At 37.2% G+C, this 23,499-nt stretch overlaps 1 pseudogene; it reads left to right on the top strand.

Annotated features, from left to right (window-relative positions):
• Window positions 1-20,340: 20,340 nt before the first annotated feature.
• Window positions 20,341-20,637, top strand: LOC145540479 (ubiquitin-like protein 5 pseudogene; annotated as a pseudogene).
• The last annotated feature ends 2,862 nt before the right edge of the window (window positions 20,638-23,499 follow it).

The raw sequence follows: 23,499 nt of genomic DNA, 5'->3' as shown, positions 1-23,499 counted from the left end.
CTTATGGTTTTTATAATTATCTTAGAAAAAATGAGATATCTTTAATTATGGTTATCTTGATTTTGCTTCTTTGGCAATGAAACAATGACTGAAAATAAGCTAAATTTTGGGTACTGCAGTAGCACAAAGAAACTCCTTTCATTAAAATAATCACAAGCTGTGAATGTATGTCCAAGGCTGGCATTTTACTACACTCTAATGTGTCTGTTTGCACTACATTTTTTTTTTTTTTTAAATAGCTGTTAGTCACCCAGTCATGTCCAATGCTGTGACGCCATGGATTGTAGTCTACCAGTCTCCTCTGACCATGGAATTCTCCAGGCCAGAATACTGGAGTGGGTAGCCTATTCCTTCTCCAGGGGATCTTCCCAACCCAGGGACTGAATCCAGGTCTCCTGCATTGCAGGCAGATCCTTTACCATCTGAATCACCAGGGAAGCCCATCTGTTTGCACTATGAGGCCACCAATTTACAATGGACATCTCTTAATCCACAAAGTAAGCTAATTTTAATATAATTATAAGGAGGTAGATTAGTTCTTTATTTTGGAAGACAAATATATAAAACATTATCTGGACTAATAAGAATGATCTTCTTCTCAGGTCTCAACAATGACAGGTAAGGTATAAATAAGCCAAGAAGCTTTGGAGGAATCATATATAACTTGAATTTACATACTTTTTCAGATTATTATTAAAAGACCATGTTGTGTCTTTTATTTCAGGAAAAAAGAAAGACAGTGATATGTGAGGTAATACTAAGCTGAAATCTGGCAAGTGTGGCTCTGCCTGCCTTTGACATTGTCCAGCCAGTCTCAGTGGCAACCAGATCTTAAAAAGGCCTTGCACTGCCATGTGCCACCACTGACTTCTAGGTTTTAAACTCAGATTAATCTAGTAGAGCAGAGGTTTTTTCCATTTTACTTCACATTACACATTGGGCTTGGGTGAACAGTGATTTCATAATTAAATATTATAGCCTAAAACATAGACTTTAATCATTAACTTTACTAAAGAATGATATCAGCCTACAAAATAATATTTAAATTAATTTGTGTTTCATTGTAAATACCCCATGCAGTTCATTTTATTTTCTGTTTTTGTTTTATTTTTAAGTAAGTCAAGCAAGCAATCATTCACCATAAATAATCTTTTATAGGGCTTCCCTGGTGGTTCAGTGGTTAAGAGTCTGCCTGGCAATGCAAGGGACCCTGGGTCAATCCCTGATCTGGGAGGACCCCACATGCCATGGAGCAATTCAGCCCCATAGAACACATGCTGCACAACAAGAGAAGCCACTGTAATGAGAAGCCCACTTAGTACAACAAAAAGTAGCCTCTCTCACGGCAACTAGAGAAAGCTCATATGCATCAATGATGACCCAGAACAGCCAAAAATAACTAAATAAATACATAAATAATTTTTAATAATATCTTAAAAATGTCACATAAGTAAGAGCAGAAAGGAAAATATTTAAAAAATTAATTTTCCTTTTTTTGTAGACAAAAAGCATGAAAAGTTTTCAAGGAGTGAAAATTCATCAGAGGAGTGAGCTTCTTGGAAAAATTAGCAACATAACCAACAAAGTATGATTCTCCCATTTATTTATTTATTTTTTTATTATTCATTTTATTCATACGTCTGTTCATTCATCCAGTGACCAATATATTTATTTACTTACCACATGTAAGAAAATTTTGGGGTGATTGAACATGCAATGAATTATGCTCCGGTAAAGAGAAGAGATGCCCTTAAGAGACGAATATGGCCTTACTCTTATAAGACATGATGCTCTAAACTAGGAATGTTGATGCACACATCCTAGAAACTGACAAACATGTACTAATTATAGTGTGCTGGCAAGGTTGGATTGAAAGAAAACCAAATGACTCTCTTGGCTCAAAAACTAGTGGACTTCTTGGGAGTCAGGAAAATCTTATTAACATTTCCTGATTAAGAAGAAAAGGAGCTGACAGAGAGGGCAGAAAGTAGTGATACTGTAGAAATAGATTCTTGTTACTAATCTATTAGCAAGCTTCCCTGCTGCTTGAATGTGAAGTGACTAGGGAATTTAGGGTTATAAATCAAAATTTACATATTTATTCAATAATATATACTGAACAACTATCATATATCTGTTTTGGTTTCTGATAATATAGTAATGATCAATGATCTGTTGTTTTCATGCAGCATATTAGTGAGTAAGATTGATAGCCAATATAAAAACTTATAATGGACAAAGAAAAACTATAATATAAAATAAATACTATAAAATTAATGGGATAAGAGAAACTAGGCGAAAGCAGGACATTAAATAAGGTGGCGTCCTTCACACCTTTTATAAGACCTATGAACAGCAGGCACTTTAGGCTCAAAACATATTTCTGAGAAGACTTTGTTTTTTGAGTCTTAAATGAGATTAAGGTTTGGAAAAGGACATAAATCCATAACAGATTTGGAAGGTGGAAGTGAGACAGAGGCCATCTTCCTGCTGTGGCATTGGCTACTGATTCTGACAGGCTCAAAATATTCAGTGGCTGGATGCCTAATCACCACCTTCATGATGGGAGGAAGTCATGACTGTGCCTAAGGCATCAGCAGCAGTGGTAACATCATGGCCACCAACTTGTGGCAGTGGTAACTGATGTCAAACCAGTATTCATAGCTTTTTCAATTTCTGTTCCTCTCATCCTCCTGGAGATTTTTTTATGACCTCATTTCTTGTATTAAGTCCTTTCTTCTTGAAATGTCTAGAGACAATTTTATTTCAGTCAATAATTCTGAATGCTAGTAAGTCATCAAGAAATGCTTGCCTTTCTATTCATCCCACCCTACTCCAACTCCTGACAACCACTTTTTTCTATCCTGTAAGTTTGACTTTCTAAAATTCTAAACATAAATGAAACCATCCAGTATCTATCTCTGTCTGACTTCTTGCATTTTGCATAATATCCTTAAGGTTCATCCAAGTTGTCACAAGTGATAATATTTCCTTCTTTCTTAAAGTTGAAAAATATTTGAATCAAAGGAAAGACTCATTTGTCTATCCTTAGATCTCAAGTATATTCTCCTATTATTCTTAGAAAAAACTACAGTTTAACATTTTACATCTAAGCCCAGGTTTAAAAAATACATAATTTTTGTGTGAGGTCTGAGATTTACTTTGGGTACATATTTTTACCTACAGATAATAAGTTGTGTCAAAATCATTTATTGAAAAGCTTCTCCTTCTTCCACTGAATTGTTTTAGGACCTGTGTGTCAAAATTTAATTGTATATACTTGTGTGGATCTATTTTAGATTTCTCCATCCTGATCTGTTGATCCATTGATCTATGAGTCTTTCTTTCCACAAATACCACAATGCCTTGATTACTACAGCTTGTGTGTGTATGTGTGTGTGTGTGTGTGTGTGTGTTTGTATGTATTTTGATTTTCCTAGTGTTGTCAGAGACTTCTGGATGAATCATGGGAGTAATGATCCTGTCCTGAATTCTGTTCTAGGTAGAGGGACAGGAAATGTCAGTGCAGGGTTTCTTTTGTTCAGGGAATGTGAAGACATTTTGGCATTGTTGTTCTTCCAGCCCTGGACTTCCCTGCCTTGCCACCTTTCAGAGTTCTCATTCACTTGTCTTTTGTGTTATTTCACGGTTAATAGTTTTATCAAGCACTTTAATATGCCAGCAAATTTGGAAAGCTTAGCAGTGGCCACAGGACTAGAAAAGTTCAGTTTTCATTCCAATAACAAAGAAAGGCAATGCTAAAGAATGTTCAAACTAGTGCACAATGGCACTAATCTCACATCCTAGCAAAGTAATGCTCAAAATTCTCCAAGCTAGGGAAAAAAATATTTCATACAAACAGAGACCAAAAGAAAGCAGGAGTCATAATTCTCATTTCAGATAAAATAAACTTTAAAATAAAGGCTACGAAAAGAGACAAAGAAGGACACTACATAATGATCAAAGTATCAATCCAAGAAGAAGATATAACAATTATAAATACATATGCATCCAACATAGGAGCACCACAATATGTAAGGCAAATGCTAACAGGTATGAAAGGGGAAATTAACAATAACACAATAATAGTGGGAGACTCTAATATCCCACTCACACCTATGGATAGATCAACTAAACAGAAAATTAACAAGAAAACACAAACTTTAAATGACACAATGGACCAGCTACACCTAATGAATATCTATAGGACATTTCACCCCAAAACAATCAATTTCACCTTTTTCTCAAGTGCACACAGAACCTTCTCCAGGATAGATCACATCCTAGGCAATAAATCTAGCCTTGGTAGATTCAAAAAAATTGAAATCATTCCAGTAATCTTCTCTGACCACGATGCAGTAAGATTAGATCTCAATTACAGGAAAAAAAAAAAAACCTATTAAAAATTCCAACATATGGAGGCTAAACAACACGCTTCTGAATAACCAACAAATTACAGAAGAAATCAAAAAAGAAATCAAAGTATGCATAAAAACGAATGAAAATGAAAACGGAACAACCCAAAACCTATGGGACACCGTAAAAGCAGTGCTAAGGGGAAGGTTCATAGCAATACAGGCTTACCTCAAGAAACAAGTCAAATAAATAACCTAACTCTACACCTAAAGCAAAAGAAACAAAAGAGACCATAGCAAAAATCAACAAGGCTAAAAGCTGGTTTTTTAAGAAGATAAGTAAAACTGACAAACCGTTAGCCAGACTCATCAAGAAACAAAGGCAGAAGAATCAAATCAACAAAATCAGAAATGAAAATGGAGAGATCACAACAGACTACACAGAAATACAAAGGATCATAAGAGACTACTGCTGCTGCTGCTAAGTCACTTCAGTCGTGTCCGGCTCTGTGCGACCCCATAGACGGCAGCCCACCAGGCTCCCCCGTCCGTGGGATTCTTCAGGCAAGAACACTGGAGTGAGTTGCCATTTCCTTCTCCAGTGCATGAAAGTGAAAAGTGAAAGTGAAGTCGCTCAGTCGTGTCCGACTGATAGCGATCCCATGGACTGCAGCCTACCAGGTTCCTCCGTCCATGGGGTTTTCCAGGCATGGTGACACAATTAGTCAAAAGTTCATCAAGAATAATAGGCAATGTTTGCAAACACCGGATATCATGGAATTTTCTAACCTAAAATGTTTTCTCGATATTTCTCTGTGAAATTTACCAGGAACTGACAAAAATAGGTGCCTGTGAAAGTGTTCTCACTGAGAACAATTAATTGTATAGTATTATTGTTTAGTTCATAAAATCTAAGATCAGTTTTATCAATTTTCTTTATGAAGCTCATTAATGCAAAATAATTTTTAAATTTAAATGACTTTTCTTTGGTAAAATGTTTTCTAAGAAACTATGTTGTTAATAAGACTGTGGTTATCATTTTATATTTAACTATGTATTTTTCTAGCTAAATTGTTTTTCTTCAGTGAATTTTACTAATTTATGCATTTCCCCTTGACACAGTAATAATGACAAACTCACAGCATTTATTATGTCCTTACATGTGTCTTATATACATCAGTGAACACATAGATTAGTTCAAATAATCACAAGTGATTTCATCTTGGCTACAACATTTCTGTGATTCAGCATGATTTGATAATATTGTCAGTTACTAGTAACCAACAACAAAGAGATGTTTTACACTGGGTTGTAACATTAGCATGGGAAAATAGAAAATAAACCAAATTAAAATGTGGCAATAAGCAGTGCCTTTAAAGATCCTTTTAAACTCCCATTCAGCTTCACTGCAAAAGTAGAACGTCATAAGGTCTTAAAAAGATTTAGAGTAATGTTATCAAACTGCATCAGTTCAGTTCAGTTCAGTAGCTCTGTCGCGTCCGACTCTTTGTGACCCCATGAATCGCAGCACGCCAGGCCTCCCCGTCCATCACCAACTCTCGGAGTTTACCCAAACCCATGTCCATCGAGTTGGTGATGCCATCCAACCATCTCATTCTCTGTTGTCCGCTTCTCCTCCTGCCCTCAATCCTTCCCAGCATTAGGGTCTTTTCCAGTGAGTCAACTCTTCGCATGAGGCGGCCAGAGTATTGGAGTTTCAGCTTCAACATCAGTCCTTCCAGTGAACACCCAGGACTGATCTCCTTTAGGATGGACTGGTTGGATCTTCTTGCAGTCCAAAGGACTCTAAAGAGTCTTCTCCAACACCACAGTTCAAAAGCACCAATTCTTCGGCGCTCAACTTTCTTCACCATCCAACTCTCACATCCATACATGACCACTACATAGGGTCACTTAAAAAATCCCTCATTATTTTTGCTAGACATATGAGTAATTCCAAGATACCAAAGGTTAAATGTATACCTGAAAGGAGATAAGCATTGTGCTATACTCAAATGCTGAATGTGAAGGAGCCCAGGATGTCTATGCAAGCAATAACTATTGTAAAATATGGACATGAGTTTGAGCAAACTCTGGGACATGGTGAAAAACATGAAAGCCTGGTGTGCATTGGATTGTAAAGAGTCAAACACTACTTAGTGACTGAACAGCAACTGTAAAATAGGTAATCAGAGGTCCCTTGAAGAATTTCTCTTTCTTACATAAAAAATTCTCAAAATGCAAAAACACTCTCGGCATTGACAAAACAAAATAGTCATACTCAGATTAATAAGAAAAATTGAGTTAACATGGCAAACCAATATATGTATTCCCTTTTAGGTATCTTAAGGAGGCTGCTGCTGCTGCTAAGTCACGTCACTCATGTCCGACTCTGTGTGACCCCGTAGACAGCAGCCCACCAGGCTCCTCTGTCCCTGGGAGTCTCCAGGCAAGAATAATGGAGGGGGTTTCCATTTCCTTCTCCAGTGCATGAAAGTGAAAAGTGAAAGTGAAATCTCTCAGTCTTGTTTGACTCTTCGCAACCCCATGGACTGTAGCCTACCATGTTCCTCTATCCATGGGGTTTTCCAGGCAAGAGTACTGGAGTGGGTTGCCGTTGCCTTCTTAAGGAGAAGATGTACCAAGCTACCTACATCAAATCGTATCATTTTTCTTAAATATGGTATGAGTATATTATTCACAAATTATTCTATTTGTCCCCAGAATTGCCTGAATTTGGTAATCACTATTTAAAGTTTATTTTGTTTGTTTGTTTGTTTACTAGAAATAAGGATCAGAATAAGGGGCCATAATCCCAGTGTTTGGATCCTAGCCCTAATGCCATCTATTTGAACTTAGGTAAGGTATTTACTTAACTCCTGTACCTTAGGTTTCTCACATACAAAGAATGCTAAAAATTATTTAATTCATAAGATAGCTATAAGAATTAAAGTAATAAGTTCACATAAAGTACTTAGAAGAGCGACTGACACTGTAAGAGGTAAATAACTATTTTTACTATTATGTTTTCAGGACATTATGTAATAAATGTAGCTCTCAGTTACTGTGGTGAGAAGAGTAACTAAAAGTGTTGGTATGTCAAGCATTTACAATCCATTTAGGGAATAGTCTTAAAGGCTGCTACTTACAAAAAAAAATAAACTAAAAATTTCAAAGTGAACTACTCTACAAATTGATTTATTATAAAATGTCCTTAATGCTCCCACATCATATATAACTTGAATTGTATCAAACTGCATTGTTTGTGAGCTCTAATACATTTGGCTAGATCTACACACTAAAAAAGAACTGCAGGGAAGTTGATTGAACTGTATAAAGACATACATCCAATGACACAAATGTTCTTACACTTCTAACTTTTAATTAATAGGAGCCAGTACATTATTTATTTGCTGTGCATGTGCCTCAGTAGATTTTCCTAATTACATATTTTCTAAACTGTACATTCTAACTCCCTAGCTAGAATTTAATACACAAGAGCCAAGGAGGGAGAAAAAGTGGAAGCCCATGCTAACAATAGGTAACCAGGAATAGGAAGCCAGGAAAAGTGCACATCTTCCCTTAGGGGACTGAGATTCTTCTCCCACACTCAGAGACAGCATGTGGCCTTGGAGCACCTACAAAAGACCTCCCACTACAACGAGCAAATCCAGCTCTTGAAGCACTTTTGTTTTCTGCTGATCTTGAGAATCCCTTCCCCAACCAAGAGACACAGGGAAGCAGTAGTGGTAGAACAGGAAGGCAAGAAGGATCCAGCTACAATCTACAGTGAGTGCCCAGTCCAGGAAATCCCTTTGTCTCCATAAACCCAATAGTTTTTTTCTCTCAGTTAGTACCAGCAAGCTTGATCTGGTCACTAGTACACAGCTTAGGAAGTAATTTTCATCCTTGTTCAAAGCAGGAGAGATCATGCTACAACTGGTAACAGATCTGGGAAGAGCTCTTAAGTCTGCTGGGCTGGTGACACCTTTTTCCCACTAGAGGCACCAGGCAGCCTTGCCCGAGAAGCAAAATCCATCTTGGAAAACAGTTCTAGCAAGAAACAATGGGAGGTCCACCAGTAAGAGATAAGCCAAGCAGATGAAAATAACACCACAAAGACCCGGATAGATAGGTTTCATTGGAATCACAGTTCACAAATGTAGACATAGACCTGAATGCTAAACCTAAACAAGTTGAGTGCTTGCTGAATAAGTGGTTTAAATAAAGCCAACAGTTTTTAACAGCCTCCTAACATAATGCCCAAGATGTCTAGGAGGTTCATTAAGAAGTGGTCATAAAAAAAAAATCAGGAAAATCACAAATGAATTGAGTAAAACTAATCAACTGCAATTAATGCCAAGATAAGTAAGATTTTGGAAATATCTGACAAGAATTTTAAAACAGCCATCCTAAAAATGCTTCAATAAGTAATTTCAAATGATCTTCATACAAAAAGTATAAAATCTAAGCAAAGAAAAGGATGAAAGAAAAAGAATGAAATAAAAATAATCACAGAGGTGATTTTTTTAAATTTTGAAATAAAAATATTACAGAAAAAATAAGAAACTTGCTCATTGGGATCAATATTAAAATGGAGAAAATAGAGGATAAAGTCAATGTTCTTGGTTCAGTTCAGTTCAGCTACTCAGTCATGTCCGACTCTTTGTGACCCCGTGAACTGCAGCATGCCAGGCCTCCCTGTCCATCACCAACTCCTGGAGTCCACCCAAACCCATGTCCATTGAGTTGGTGATGCCATCCAAACATCTCATCCTCTGTCGTCCCCTTCTCCTCCTGCCCTCAATCCTTTCCAGCATCAGGGTCTTTTCAGTGGAGTCAGCTCTTCGCATCAGGTGGCCAAAGTATTGGAGTTTCAGCTTCAACATCAGTCCTTCCAGTGAACACCCAGGATTGATCTCCTTTAGTATGGATGATCCTAAATGAGATCAAAGACAGGGCAAAAAGATTTATTTAAAAACAAAACAAAATAAAGTAATTTTAAAAAGCCTAAAGACCTTTGTTGTTATTTAGTTGCTAAGTCATGTTCAGCTCTTTTGCAACCCCATGGGCTGTAGACCACTGGGCTCCTCTGTCCATGGTATTTCCCAAGCAAGAATACTCAAGTTGGTTGCCATTTCCTTCTCCAGGGGATCTTCCTAATCCAGGGATCAAACTCATGTCTCCTGCATTGGCAGGTGGATTCTTTATCACTGAGCAACCTGGGAAGCCAAACTTAGGAGGAAATTTCTGGGAATCTAGAGATTACCAAACAGTTCTTAGAATTAACACCAAAAGCATGATATATGAAAAAAAATGTGATATACTGCACCCAACATTAGCAACTTTTCTCTTGAGCAAGACCATGTAAATATGATAACAATATGAACAACAGAGGGGATAAAATGTATGCAAACCACATATCAAACAAAAAACAAGTATCTAGAATATATTTTAAAATTCTCAAAAATCAACAATAAAAAGTCAAGCAGTCCACATACAAACTGAACAAAAGGCATAAACAGATACTTAACCAATGAGGTTGTACATTTTTATATCTTTTAAACTTTTTATAAGTATATAAAAAGATAGCATTACTAGCCATTGGGGAATGTAAATTAAAACTACCATCAAGTATGACTATATATCCTATTGTGAAATGAAAATATCTCCTGCCATATCAATAAAGAAGAAATGTCACAGCTGTCAGTGATTTTTGGCTTCCAAATATGAATGAATGCTCTCAAAATTGAGATCCAGAAGATGCCACCATCACCCAGGCTGATTGATGAGGAACTGGGGGTGTGGTGGAGGGGCCCGGAAATGCAAGAAGCAGCCGTCTTACACATCTGCCACTCCTTAAGGTGAACAAGGAAACAGGATTTGGCCCCAGATAGCTCAGGTGCAAATGAAAGTAATGAATTCAGTGAGCCCAGAGGCTTGCATCTTCCCATACATAGAATGCTAAATTCCTTAACTTAGATATCTGATCTTTGATGTTCAGACTAACTGCTCCATTTGTTGCAAACTTGTGTACAGCCTGACTCCTCCTCATTGGAAGAGTTTTCTCAGAGTTACTAAGATGCTGTCTCCTAGCTCAGAGTAAAATAGCTCTCTACTTTCAGGTTGTGACTAATTTTTAGTCAACACTATCATAGCTAAAATTAAAAAAAAAGTAGAGACAATAAGGATGTGGAGAAAGTGGAATATTCATACACTACATGTAGGGGATGTAAAAAGTGGGCTGTAGCCTACCATGCTCCTCTGTCCATGGAATTTTCCAGGCAAGAATATTAGAGTGGGTTGCCATTTACTACTTTAGGGGATCCTCCCAAGCCAGGGATAGAACCTGTGTCTCTTGCATCTCCTGCATTGGCATGCAGATTCTTTACCACTGCACCACCTGGGAAGCCCAAACATACCTTTTGGGGGAACACAACTCAAGTCACAAACTCTATCTACCTATCAGTCATTGATGCATTCATCCATCCAACTACTAATCTCACTCCCTATCCATCTTCACCTAATCTACCTAATATTACAGTTGGAATGAAAAAAAAAAAAATGAGTGTCTCAGGTACATACATTAACATGTTTATTAAAATTGAAAAACAAGGGCAGATATTTTCTTACCATAAATCTGATATGAATGTCTCATTTTGCAAAGACAATTGGCTTTTCAATTAAGATTTATATGGTCATGTACTGGTGGCTCAGATGGTAAAGCATCCGCTTGCAATGCAGAAGACCTGGGCTCGATCCCTGGGTCCAGAAGATCCCCTGGAAAAGGGAATGGCAAAACACTCCAGTATTCTTGCCTGGAAAATCCCATGAGCAGAAAAGCCAGATGGGCTACAGTCCATGGGGTCGCAGAGTCAGACATGACTGAGTAACCAACACACTGTAAGTTTCAATTATTTTAAATACGATGATAAAATATCTTTAAAGCATATTAGAAGATAAAAAATAATCTATTGTGTCTTTGATTGTTGTTATTTTATTCTGAAAAAACTGCGATCTACATTCCTCCTATCTGTATTTGAAATCTATGCTGTTTGCACACTATATTTCTCATTTTCTCTTTCTGTTTATTCACTTATCCCGATTCTTAGGATCTTTAAAGGAAATATTGCCATCATAATATTTTTATGTTTGCCACAGAAAGCAATTTTTTAATTTGTGCTTTTGCTTTGTATCTTCGGGGCCTCTATTCTTTTTCCAGTGGTTGTAAAATTATTTATGAGATCCATACTTGTATTTTTATATTTATGTTCCTTCAAATAAGAGTAGATCAGTTCAGCACCTGACCTCCCACATACAGTTTTTTTGTCAGTGTTTGAGGAGTTCTTTAATATCTTCTCTGCCCTCCAATCCTTTTCTGTCTAATTATGTTTGAAATCATGTTCTTTATATTCATATATGTTAGTATGGCATAGGGTCTTCCCTGGCGGCTCAGACAGTAAAGAATTTGCTTGCAATGCAGGAGACCTGGATTCAATGCCTGGATTCAATGCCTGGATTGAGAAGATACCCTGGGGAAGGGAATGGCTATCCACTCCAGTATTCTTACTAGAGAATTCCATGGACAGAGGAGCCTGGTGGGTTACAGTCCACTGGGTCACAAAGTCAGACATAACTGAGCAACCAACCCACACAGTATGGTATAAATGTTATATTTATAGTATAAATGTTTTACCATAAATGTTATACACAGAAGCTAAATTTCTGTGTCTGAAAGTCATTCAGTATGTTGGGCAGAGACACGCTGGATCAGGCTCTTCTCAAGCTGTGGTTGTTCTGGAATCAGGTGCAGTTGACAACTCTCTGTTCACTGAAGTTTAATATATAACACATTTACTCAGACACAGGTTTATGCTCTTGCAAATTTCAATCCTTCCAAAATTTCTTTTTTGACACAAACTAAGAATTTTTAAATTAAATGCACTAAGACCTATTTTCTCCTGTTAGAAGAGAGAAAACAGCTCTCCTAACATGTTTTCACCTAGACTGTATCTAAAGAGGTAAAAAGAGATCTCTTGGGCAGGGAAGACTTACTGACTTTTGTGCTAATCATGATTTGACGTCTGATTTTCTGATCATTGTTATGCCACCCTTCCCCACTTAGGGGAGCTAGTGGCAAGAATTGAACAAGGCTGCCCTTATTTTGATTTAGAGGACAGAGTACAGGTAAATTAGCCATACAAAAGCACTAATGATGCAATCAGTGGGCATTATTTTAGATAATTCCCTGAAAAGAAATTTTTAAAAATAAGAGCATTATCAACAGTTGTCTACAGAATGATAATTATGAAGATGTATTCAGAGTCTACTGGTTTGCTACAACATAAAGATACTTATGATTTTTTATTTAATCTCATTTCAGGAAAGTTCTAAAGCTGTGGGCCAAAAAATCACTTATATTTTTAAATACAAAAATGAAGTTAAAAATTCAGTCAAAAAGGAATATAAATATACAGAGAAAATGAGGACAGAGTGCATGAGAATACAACTCTGCAGGTTAGAACAAAGAGTCAGCATATTTAACAGACCAAATTAAAACAAAGGGTTAAATAATTTCATAAGAAGACTAAACTTATCTATTTTTTTATAATTTTTTTTCTAATATCAATTTCTAGATGTCTCAAGTGTAACATTTTTAGAAAGGATACCGTGTGACATAATATGAACTTGTCACAAGTCTATCTTTAAACAGGTACAGTAAGAGAATGTGTATGGTTATTTCTTGTCATACCCTGAAACAGAAATCAAGGGAGCAGCATTAAAATAAAATTTTGGAAAGGGTATTCTGGAAAGTGTAAAAATTATTGTCTGAGAACTTGTTATAGATGTAGTAGGTAACCCAAGCACAGCACAAAATGTTTACATAAAAACAGTACAAAACAGTGATTTCTTGCTTTATTCCCACTGGTTATATCAGCATAATGATTTTCTATTGATACATTGGCCCTATTTTGACCACCTGAAATATTGGGGGAGGCATTTATACATTACTTTTTAAGTGATTACATATTCAGATTGCCTAGGATGGTCCTGAATTAAGCCTGCAACCTCAGCATAGTTATTAATAGCACTCTTTTATTTTTAAAAGTGTCTAAATTTGGATAATAAATTATTTTGCTCCCCCTTTTGGTAGGTTTGGGAGGCAGTCTTCTGTGTCTTAACCATCACATCACTACTTTTTCAGTCTGATCACTGCTGTGCCACACAGTTTTCTTATTCTTACTCACTTTTGCTGTCACACCTGATTTTTGCCATTACTCCTTTATAAATTGATATAAAAGGTGATTAACTCAGCGTGTACAGTATTCTTGCCTGGAGAATCCCGTGAACAGAGAAGCCTGGCAGGCTACAGTCCATGGGGTCACAAGAGTCGAACACAACTTGGTGACTAAACCACCACCTCTGTGGGGCAGTCAACTGCCAGCATTCAGATTTTTCCTTGACTTCCTATTAGCTGCATAACCTCAACAAGTCACTCCCCTCTGTGACTTGATTTACTCAGCTATAAAATGGTGAGGACAATAATATCTATTATAACTGTGCAGAGTGGAAAAACACTGGGAAGCTGGGACTTAATGAGCGTGTCACCAGGTGAGTCTTTCAGCCTTGGCTGTACCCAACCTCTCTTTTTATGTCAAACAGTCTGAATCAGTTTCCAGGTTTGGGATTTCTTGAAACATTTCCTTGTTTATAACCTTTCTTTCCACTGTCCTCTCCTGTCACTTCTTGAACCTGTGGCCCCAACTTGCTCTTTCCCACAACTCAGGGGAGCCTCCCTCAGGAAATTAATTTTCCTGAGCTATTCAAGAGTCAAGAAAATCCTAAACTGCATGGTGCCAAAAGAGAAGAGAGATTTAACTTTTCTTTACACCAGTGCTAAGGTTCACGGGAAGTTGCAATTTTAAAGAGGAATTATCATGCTAAGGTACAGAAAAATGAAGCAAAAATATCAAGTGATAAATCTGCCAGTTGATGCTTGCATTGTACATCAGAAAGTTGATGAAGTCTAGGACTAAAGGTACTAGTTCCTTTATATGTAAAAATATAAGGAAAGGGCCAGCTAAAAATTGTACTTCTTTGACCTCTAAGCTGTCAAGTTTAGTGCATTTCCTAATTGCTTGTTTTTTGTTAATAATAGTGCCATTATTTTTTTTTAAAACACATTTAAAAATAGAAACCATCTCCAGGGAATATTTATAATATAAATAATAAACAAGGGGTAATAACTTGACAGTGATAAAATATATTTTGTAGACAAATTACACATATATTTGCTTAGAAAAAAAATTGAAGGGAAAAAAGTGAAATAAAAGACAACAAATAGATGAGTAAAATCAAGAAAATTTTGTAAACTATTGTAAGAACAAAGAACAAGTAAAGTTTGCTCAGATACATCACTAAATTCATATTGTGTATGTGTCCTGTCTGGGAATGGCTAACACACGGACAAGGGTCTCTAGTGCCAGTCTGCCAAGGGACAAATATTGGCAGAGGCAGATGTAACAAGACTAGTTAAAATGAAGATGTAAGTCAGCTGGGTAGAAAAAATAACAACAAACTTGTGCGTGTGTTACATGTAAAATACTGAAATATTCTTTCAGTATATGACGAGCTATGAGAATTCCAAACCCCTTTTCTGCCAAGAAGTTTGCACATCCAAGAAAGCAGGTGATGCTTGAGGTGACCTTGTTATTGAAAAGAGGTGAATAGCCTACAGCAACAACAGGATCTTGACAGTGAAGTTTAAATCTCTCATTGCAATCCTCTAAGCATTTAGCCCAATAAACTGTTACATTTGTCAATTAGACAGAAATAGCTCATTCAATCTGGCATATGATAAAAAAGTAAGGAAAGTGAAGAGAAGCAAACAATACAATAAAGGGTTTAGATATTTGTCACTGCTTAGTTATAGTAGTCCAAACTGGCACAAAATGCAAGTTTATTAAAACCCCCGATGTTTTCAGATGCAGACTATTTAGAATAATTTTATCCATCTTTCCAGGTCTAAAAAATGGATGGTAGCTCTTATTTTATGTTAGTAAAACTGATAAACTCTATTTAAATGTCACATTTAATTTTTTTCTCTAAGGTATGGTATTAAAATGATTCTGAAGCTTGTCTACTATTAGCAGTGAATATAATTACAGTATTGCTCATAAATTAGTCATGTATCGAGTGTTTAATATTTGCAAAGCAATATACTAAGTGCATTAAGCAGTATACTAAATGCAGTATGCAGTATATTTAGTTAAATACTAAGAAAGATAAGTAAGACAGATAACACTATCAGTATTTTGTGGAGTATAAAGCAGGCTTAAAGAGATCAGTTCAGTCGCTCAGTCGTGTCTGACTCTTTGCAACTCTATGGACTGTAGCAAGCCAGGCTTCCCTGTCCATCAAACAAATCCCGGAGCTTACTCAAACGTATGTCCATTGAGTCAGTGATGCCGTCCAACCATCTAATCCTCTGTTGTTCCCTTCTCCTGCCTTCAGTCTTTCCCAGCATCAGGGTCTTTTCATGAGTTAGTTCTTTGCACCAGGTGGCCAAAGTATTGGAGTTTTAGCTTCAGCATCAGTCCTTCCAATGAAGGTTCAGGACTGATTTCCTTTAGGATAGACTGGTTGGATCTCCTTGCAATCTAAGGGCCTCTCAAGTATCTTCTCCAACACCATAGTTCAAAAGCATCAATTCTTTGGCGCTCAGCTTTCTTTATAGTCCAACTCTCATATCCATACATGACTATTATTTAAAGATGCAGAGATTGTTAGGAAGTAGCACTCTGTTTGAATCTAACGAAAGAGTAAAAAATAAAAGCCACCATACTAATATTACAGACACTGAAAGTAAACCAACCAGAACCTCACTTAAATCTTTCCTGACACAGACATATGTTGCATTAAAATACAAATACGTTATAGTATTGTGTCCACTGCCCTAGAGATAGCCGAGTGGTAGAAAAAGTGAATCAGTTTCCAATATTTTAAAGATTAAATTATAAAATAAGTAATACATATACACACTACAATCATATATCATTTTGGATTTTAACTTCTATAAATTTATCTATAGGATCATTGCTGAGACAAAGAGTGAGGGAGAGAGATTTGTGTGAGGATACACACAAGAAAAGCAAAGTATAGGAAGAGTAATAAATAAAATAACTTTTATTTTTCCTATTCTTAATTGTTCTGAAAGTTTGTTTAAAATAACAATAATTTGATGATTATAACTTTACAGTTTATGAATAAATAAAATTAATGATAGCAATGATACAAGGGATGAGAGGGTATAAGAGTAATAATTTATTATTCCATGGTATTTGCACTAGATTGTGGAATGGAATAAAATTACTGTAAAGTCAGCATCCAGTATTACTGGAAAGTCAACCTGACTTAGTTGTAAAGTATATTGCAAGTTCTATGACAACCACCTTAAAAAAAGTGGAAAGATTAAGATAATTCATATGCTAAGAAAGGAGAGAAAAATCAAATCATATAAAATTCTCAGTTAGAAATACTGAACATTTAATAGAAAATAGAAAATAAAATAAAATGAAAATGCCAGAAATGAAAAGTATCATTAATATTGAGTTTTAATAATAGGAGAAGAAAAAAATGTATGAGCTTGAAAACAAGTCAATGAAAAGTATTTGTTCTGAATCATTGTGAAAAATAACATGCATTAATAAATATAACAAAACACTTGAAGTTATTCAGGAAAAAAATTCTAAAGACATTGAAGGGCATCGGGGATTCCTTGGCTGTCCAGTGGTTAGGACTCCCTACTTTCACTGCCTATGGCTGAGTTTGATTTGTGGTCAGTGAACTAAGATCCCACAAGCTATGCAGCATGACCAAATAAATAAATAAAGAAAAAGAGAAAGAACAAATATAATGAAGGGCATAAATCCAGAGATGCAACAAGTATTGTGAGCCCCAAGAAGAATGCATGAGTGCGTGCTTAGTCATTAAGTTGAATCCCACTCTTTGTGACTTTATGGACTGTCGCCCACCAAGCTCCTCTGTCCATGGGATTTTTCAGGCAAGAATACTAGAGTGGATTGCCATTTCCTCCTCCAGGGCATCTTTCCAACCCAGGGGTGAAACTGATGTCTCCTGTGTCTTCTGTATTGGCAGGTGGATTTGTTTTTAACTACTGAACTACCTAGGAAACCCATTCAAGAAGGACAAAAACAGATAAACACGAATTTTGCCATGTGAATAGCAAAATTCCTAAGAACCAAAAAAAAAAAACAAAAAAAACCCCTAAGTTTGAAAAATGAATTTGTTAAACTTATGCTTCTCATGCTCAGATTTTTAATGAAATAGCATTGAACATGAAAATTAATTTGGAAAGACATAATAACAGTTTGGGGTCCTTCAACCTGCTTATAAATAGATCCTACTATTTATGCAGATATCCTTTAATTTCTCTTCAGTGAAAAATATTTTAGATTGAGTAAGATACAGTACAAATCATATGACAAATACAAAATTCACACATTAAATATAAAGACACACTTTGGTGGTAAAAGGGTAGAAAAAGTTGTACTCTGTAAGCATGAGCTAAAGAAAACTGATGAATATATCATAAACTAATTAAACCTTAACTTATGAAACCCTACTAGAGATAAGGATATACAGTTTAAAATGATAACAATGTCAACTTGACAGTTAAATATTTCAATTCTCAAATCATGTGCAACTAATAATATAGTTTTAAAGCACAAGTGCAGATAGTATGGCATTAATGAAAACGGCAGAGTAGATAACTCCAAAGATCTGACCCCCCATAGCATCACCAAGTGAAAGTGGCTTAGTCATTTCCGACTCTTTGTGACCTCATGGACTGTAGTCATGGAATTCTCAGTAAGAATACTGGAGTGGATGGCCATTCCCTTCTCCAGGGGATCTTCACAACCCAGGGACCGAACCCAGGTCTCCCACATTGCAGTGGATTCTTTACCAGCTGAGCCACCAGAGAAGCCACCAAAGAACAAAGCAAAATGTGTGAGAATCAAATTTGGCCAACAAAATGGTCAAAAGTTTACAACAATCCAAATAAAATGCAGAGCCAAGAAAGAAAGCAAGCAAAAACTTAATAGGTTTGTTCTGGGTCCCCTTAATGTTAGGGATAAGCCAGTTCTTTCCTGAAGGCAGCCTGTATTATCAGCAACAAGATAACAAGCCATAGATTCAGTCACAGATAAAAAACAAACTCTGGTCTCTGAGCCCTGACTCTAAGCTCCTGGGAGAGAGAGTCTGACTGACTCACCTTTCTGAGTTAAGGAGGAAAGAGTGGCTTCAACCCTGGTCCAATAAGTTGAGTACTTGTAAAGCGGGCCTCCTCATTGAAATCAGACTGTTAGACTGGGAGATATTCCTGTGGTGGATGTCCCTGTGGACAACCCAGAGAAATCTGACTGGTTAGATTCCCCAAGGAGAATCTTATACTATTCACAGGCAAAATAAATGCAAATATTATTCTTTTCAATATTTTACATCATATTGCTGTAAAATATGGAAAATCAACATTTCTAATAAGTAAAAGTATATCCTTCATTGTTAATTTTTTTCACAACTGACTCTAATAGAAGAAGTTAATATGAAGAGGGAATTTCTGTTAAAGAGAAATTAGTTTTGTTAAAACAATATTCAATCCCCATCCTCATATATTTTAAAAAGTTGATCAGTGTGATGTCTAATACATTGTCCTTATTAGAACACAAAACTAAAGTATTTATAAGGTATTCCTTTGACTTATTTTTTCAGATCTCCTTTTTTTAAATTAAAAAGAAAAAGTAGGTAGAAACTCAGGTAGCTCTAGTGGTAAAGAACCCGCCAGCTAATGCAGGAGACATAAAACCTAGGGTTCCATCCATAGGTTGAGAAGATCCTCTGGAGGAGGGCATGGTAACCCACTCCAGTATCTTGCCTGGAGAATCCCATGAACAGTGGAGCCTGATGGGCTACAGTCCATGGAATCACAAAGAGTTGGACATGACTGAAGAGACTTAGCAGGCACCCAGAATCGGGTCTACTACAATATTTCATTAGAAGACACTTGCCAAATTTCTAACTATAGCATAATAAATACAGTTTGTTGACTAATAAAAGATATACAACTTGAGAGTTGTGAGTTAAGTTTTATTTGGGGCAAAATGAGGACTACAGCCTGGGAGGGAGCATCTCAGATAGCTCTGAGAGACTGTTCCAAAGCGGCAGTGGGAGAAAGTTAATATATAAGGTTTTGGTGAAGAGGGAGTTCAATACCATGAAGCACTCATTTTGCAAAAGGTTTTTTTGTTAGTCATGAGGATCTGATGTCACCATGAAGGGACTTAGTGCTTCTCTAGGTATGAGGAGATACAAGGATTGAGATTATAAAATCTGTTCCTAAAAACATCCAACTGTTTAAAGACCTGTCCCATCAGATTCCCTGGAGCACAGAGTGCCTCACTCCACCCTGAACTCCCTCAAGGGTTGTTGAAGGTCAACAGCTATATAGCAGCATGGGTTTCAATCTTCATAGTGGCAGATGGCAAATGCCTTTGTTGTTCAGTCATTGGCAATGCTCTTGGTAAGCTCCAATTTGTAGTTGACAAGTTCATATTGGGAACTCTAACAGTCTTCTCTGAAAAAATACAAAGACCTAAGAATTAGTATTTGCTTTGGGTACAAGAAAGCCATGTAGAATAATATTGTTCCAGAAAGTTATCTCTATGTGACTGTATTAAATATGGAAGGAATGAGAAAGTATACTATCAAATTTTTCTGTAAGAAAAACCTCATCAAAAGAAGAAAAACAAGAGATGAGGGGGTGGAGTAAAGGAGTCTGGGGTTAGGGAAAGGTTGTAGAACCCAGCCTGCCAGGATCCCCTGACCTGCAAGAGGCTCAGCTTGGCCTTCATGCCACCTGATGTGGGGATGGGGCCCCAGGTGGGGTATGGGAGCTCCAGCCAGGATGATTGAGGCTGTATGAAAGGACCCTCTAGGGAAGGAGGTCTGCATTAAATGCAATACTGATGGCATCATTGGCAACCTTAAGAAGCTGATGATAGCCCAAACTGCCATCTGATGAAACAATATCATATTGAGGAAGTGGTACATGATTTTAAAGTACCACGTGTCTCTGGGGAACAATGAAATTCACAGTGGGATGAGTCTGGAGCTTTATTACCAACAGAACAGAATTTCTTCTCCCTACCCTTCCCTCTCATCCCACCCTCATCCCCATACTAATATGGATGCTTGTTTTTGAAAACTCATGGTAATGAACATTCAGAGGCTGAAAAAAAAAAAGAAGAAAAACAGGTATTGTTACTACTTCCCTGTAGATTTTTCAACCTCATGGCGGCACAGTGGTAAAGAATCTGCCTACCAGTATAGGAGATGCAAGAGATGCAGGTTAGACCCCTGGGTCAGGAGGATCCCCTGGAATAGGAAATGGCAACCCACTCCACTATTCTTTCCTGCAGAATTCCATGGACTGAGGAGCCTGACAGGCTGCAGTCCACGGGATCACGAAGAGTTAGTCGCAACAGAGAAACTAACACTTTCACTTTTATAAAGCTTTATCTAACAGTTACATAAACTGTAAAAAAACAAAAAAAAACAAAAAAACCCTGCTATGTTAAAGGTATAACAAAACCTATCTTTACAAACACAGACATGTAAATGGCAACTGAGGCTTAGAAGCTTTCGATAAATACAAATTATATATTTTATGTCACTAATATTTCCAAAAATCAACAAAGGAACTCTAAATCAACCATGAAATGTAATCCTTCTTGAATTTATGACTGCTTTTTGTTCTATTTGAATGCTTCCTTTTCAATTAAGTTATAAAAAAGTAATCGCAGTGATTTTCCGTTCAGTTTAGTTCAGTCTCTCAGTCGTGTTCGACTATTTGCGACCCCATGAAACACAGCACGTCAAGCCTCCCTGTCCATCATTACCTCCCAGAGTTTACTGAAACTCATGTCCATTGAGTCGGTGATGCCATCCAACCATCTCATCCACTGTCATCCCCTTCTCCTCCTGCCTTCAATCTTTCCCAACATCAGGATCTTTTTAAATGAGTCAGCTCTTCGCATCAGGCGGCCAGAATATTGGAGTTTCAGCTTCAATATCAGCCCTTCCAACGAACACCCAGGACTGATCTCCTTTAAGATGGACTGGTTGGATCTCCTTGCAATCCAAGAGACTCTCGAGAGTCTTCTTCAACACCCACAGTTCAAAAGCATCAATTCTTTAGCACTTAGCTTTCTTTATAGTCCAACTCTCACATCCATACATGACTACTGGAAAAACCATAGCCTTGACTCGGCGGACATTTGTTGACAAAGTAATGTCTCTGCTTTTTAATATGTTGTCTAGGTTGGTCATAACTTTCCTTCCAAGGAGCAAGTATCTTTTAATTTCATGGCTGCAGTCACTATCTGCAGTGATTTTGGAGCCCCCAAAAATCAAGTCAGCCACGGTTTCCACTGTTTCCCCATATATTTGCCATGAAGTGATGGGACCAGATGCCATCTTAGTTTTCTGAATGTTGAGCTTTAAGCCAACTTTTTCACCCTCCTCTTTCACTTTCATCAAAAAGCTCTTTAGTTCTTCTTCACTTTCTGTCATAAGGGTGGTGTCATCTGCATATCTGAGGTTATGGATAATTCTCTCAGCAATCTGGATTCCAGCTTGTGCTTCTTCTAGCCCAGAGTTTCTCATAATGTACTATGCATATAAGTTAAATAAGCAGGGTGACAACATACAGCCTTGACGTACTCCTTTTCCTATTTGGAACCAGTCTGTTGTTCCATGTCCAGTTATAAATGTTGCTTCTTGACCTGCATACAGGTTTCTCAAGAGACAGGTCAGGTGGTCTGGTATTCCCATCTCTTTTAGAATTTTCCACAGTTTATTGTGATCCACACAGTCAAAGGCTTTGGCATAGTCAATAAAGCAGAAACAGATGTTTTTCTGGAACTCTCTTGCTTTTTGAATGATCCAGCAGATGTTGGCAATTTGATCTCTGGTTCCTCTGCCTTTTCTTAATCCAGCTTGAACATCTGGAAGTTCACGGTTCATGTATTGCTGAAGCCTGGCTTGGAGAATTTTGAGCATTACTTTACTAGCGTGTGAGATGAGTGCAATTGTGCGGTAGTTTGAGCATTCTTTGGCATTGCCATTCTTTGTGATTGGAATGAAAACTGACGTTTTCCAGTCCTGTGGCCACTGCTGAGTTTTCCACATTTGCTGGCATATCGAGTGCAGCACTTTCACAGCATCATCTTTCAGGATTTGAAATAGCTCAACTGGAATTCCATCACCTCCACTAGCTTTGTTAGTAATGATGCTTCCTAAGGCCCACTTGACTTCACATTCCAGGATGTCTGGCTCTAGGTGAGTGATCACACCATCATGATTAAGTGGGTCGTGAAGATCTTTTTGTATAGTTCTTCTGTGTATTCTTGCCATTTCTTCTTAATATCTTCTGCTTCTGTCAGGTCCCTACCATTTCTGTCCTTTATTGTGCCCATCTTTTCATGAAATGTTCCCCTAGTACCTCTAACTTTCTTGAAGAGTTCTCTAGTCTTTCCCATTCTATTGTTTCCCTCTATTTCTTTGCATTGATTGCTGAGGAAGGCTTTCTTATCTCTCCTTGCTATTCTTTGGAACTCGGCATTCAAATGGGTATATCTCTCCTTTCCTCCTTTGCTTTTTGCTTCTCTTCTTTTCACAGGTATTTGTAAGGCCTCATCAGACAGCCGTTTTTCTTTTTTGCATTTCTTTTTCTTTGGGTTGGTTTTGATACCTGTCTCCTGTACAATGTCAGGAACCTCTGTCTATAGTTCATCAGGAACTTTGTCTATCAGATCTAGTCCCTTAAACCTATTTCTCACTTCCACTGTATAATCATAAGGGATTGATCTAGGTCATACCTGAATGGTCTAGTGGTTTTCCCTACTTTCGTCAATTTAATTCTGAATTTGGCAATAAGGAGTTCATGATCTGAGCCACAGTCTGCTCCCGGTCTTGTTTTTGCTGACTGTATAGAGCTTCTCCATCTTTGGCTGCAAAGAATATAATCAATCTGATTTTGGTATTTGTCATCTGGTGATGTCCA

The sequence above is a fragment of the Giraffa tippelskirchi genome, chromosome 3, assembly GCF_054371585.1.
Source record: "Giraffa tippelskirchi isolate mGirTip1 chromosome 3, T2T-mGirTip1v1.2.pri, whole genome shotgun sequence".
NCBI classification, from domain to species: domain Eukaryota; kingdom Metazoa; phylum Chordata; class Mammalia; order Artiodactyla; family Giraffidae; genus Giraffa; species Giraffa tippelskirchi.
This window is presented reverse-complemented; position numbering and strand designations above follow the sequence as displayed.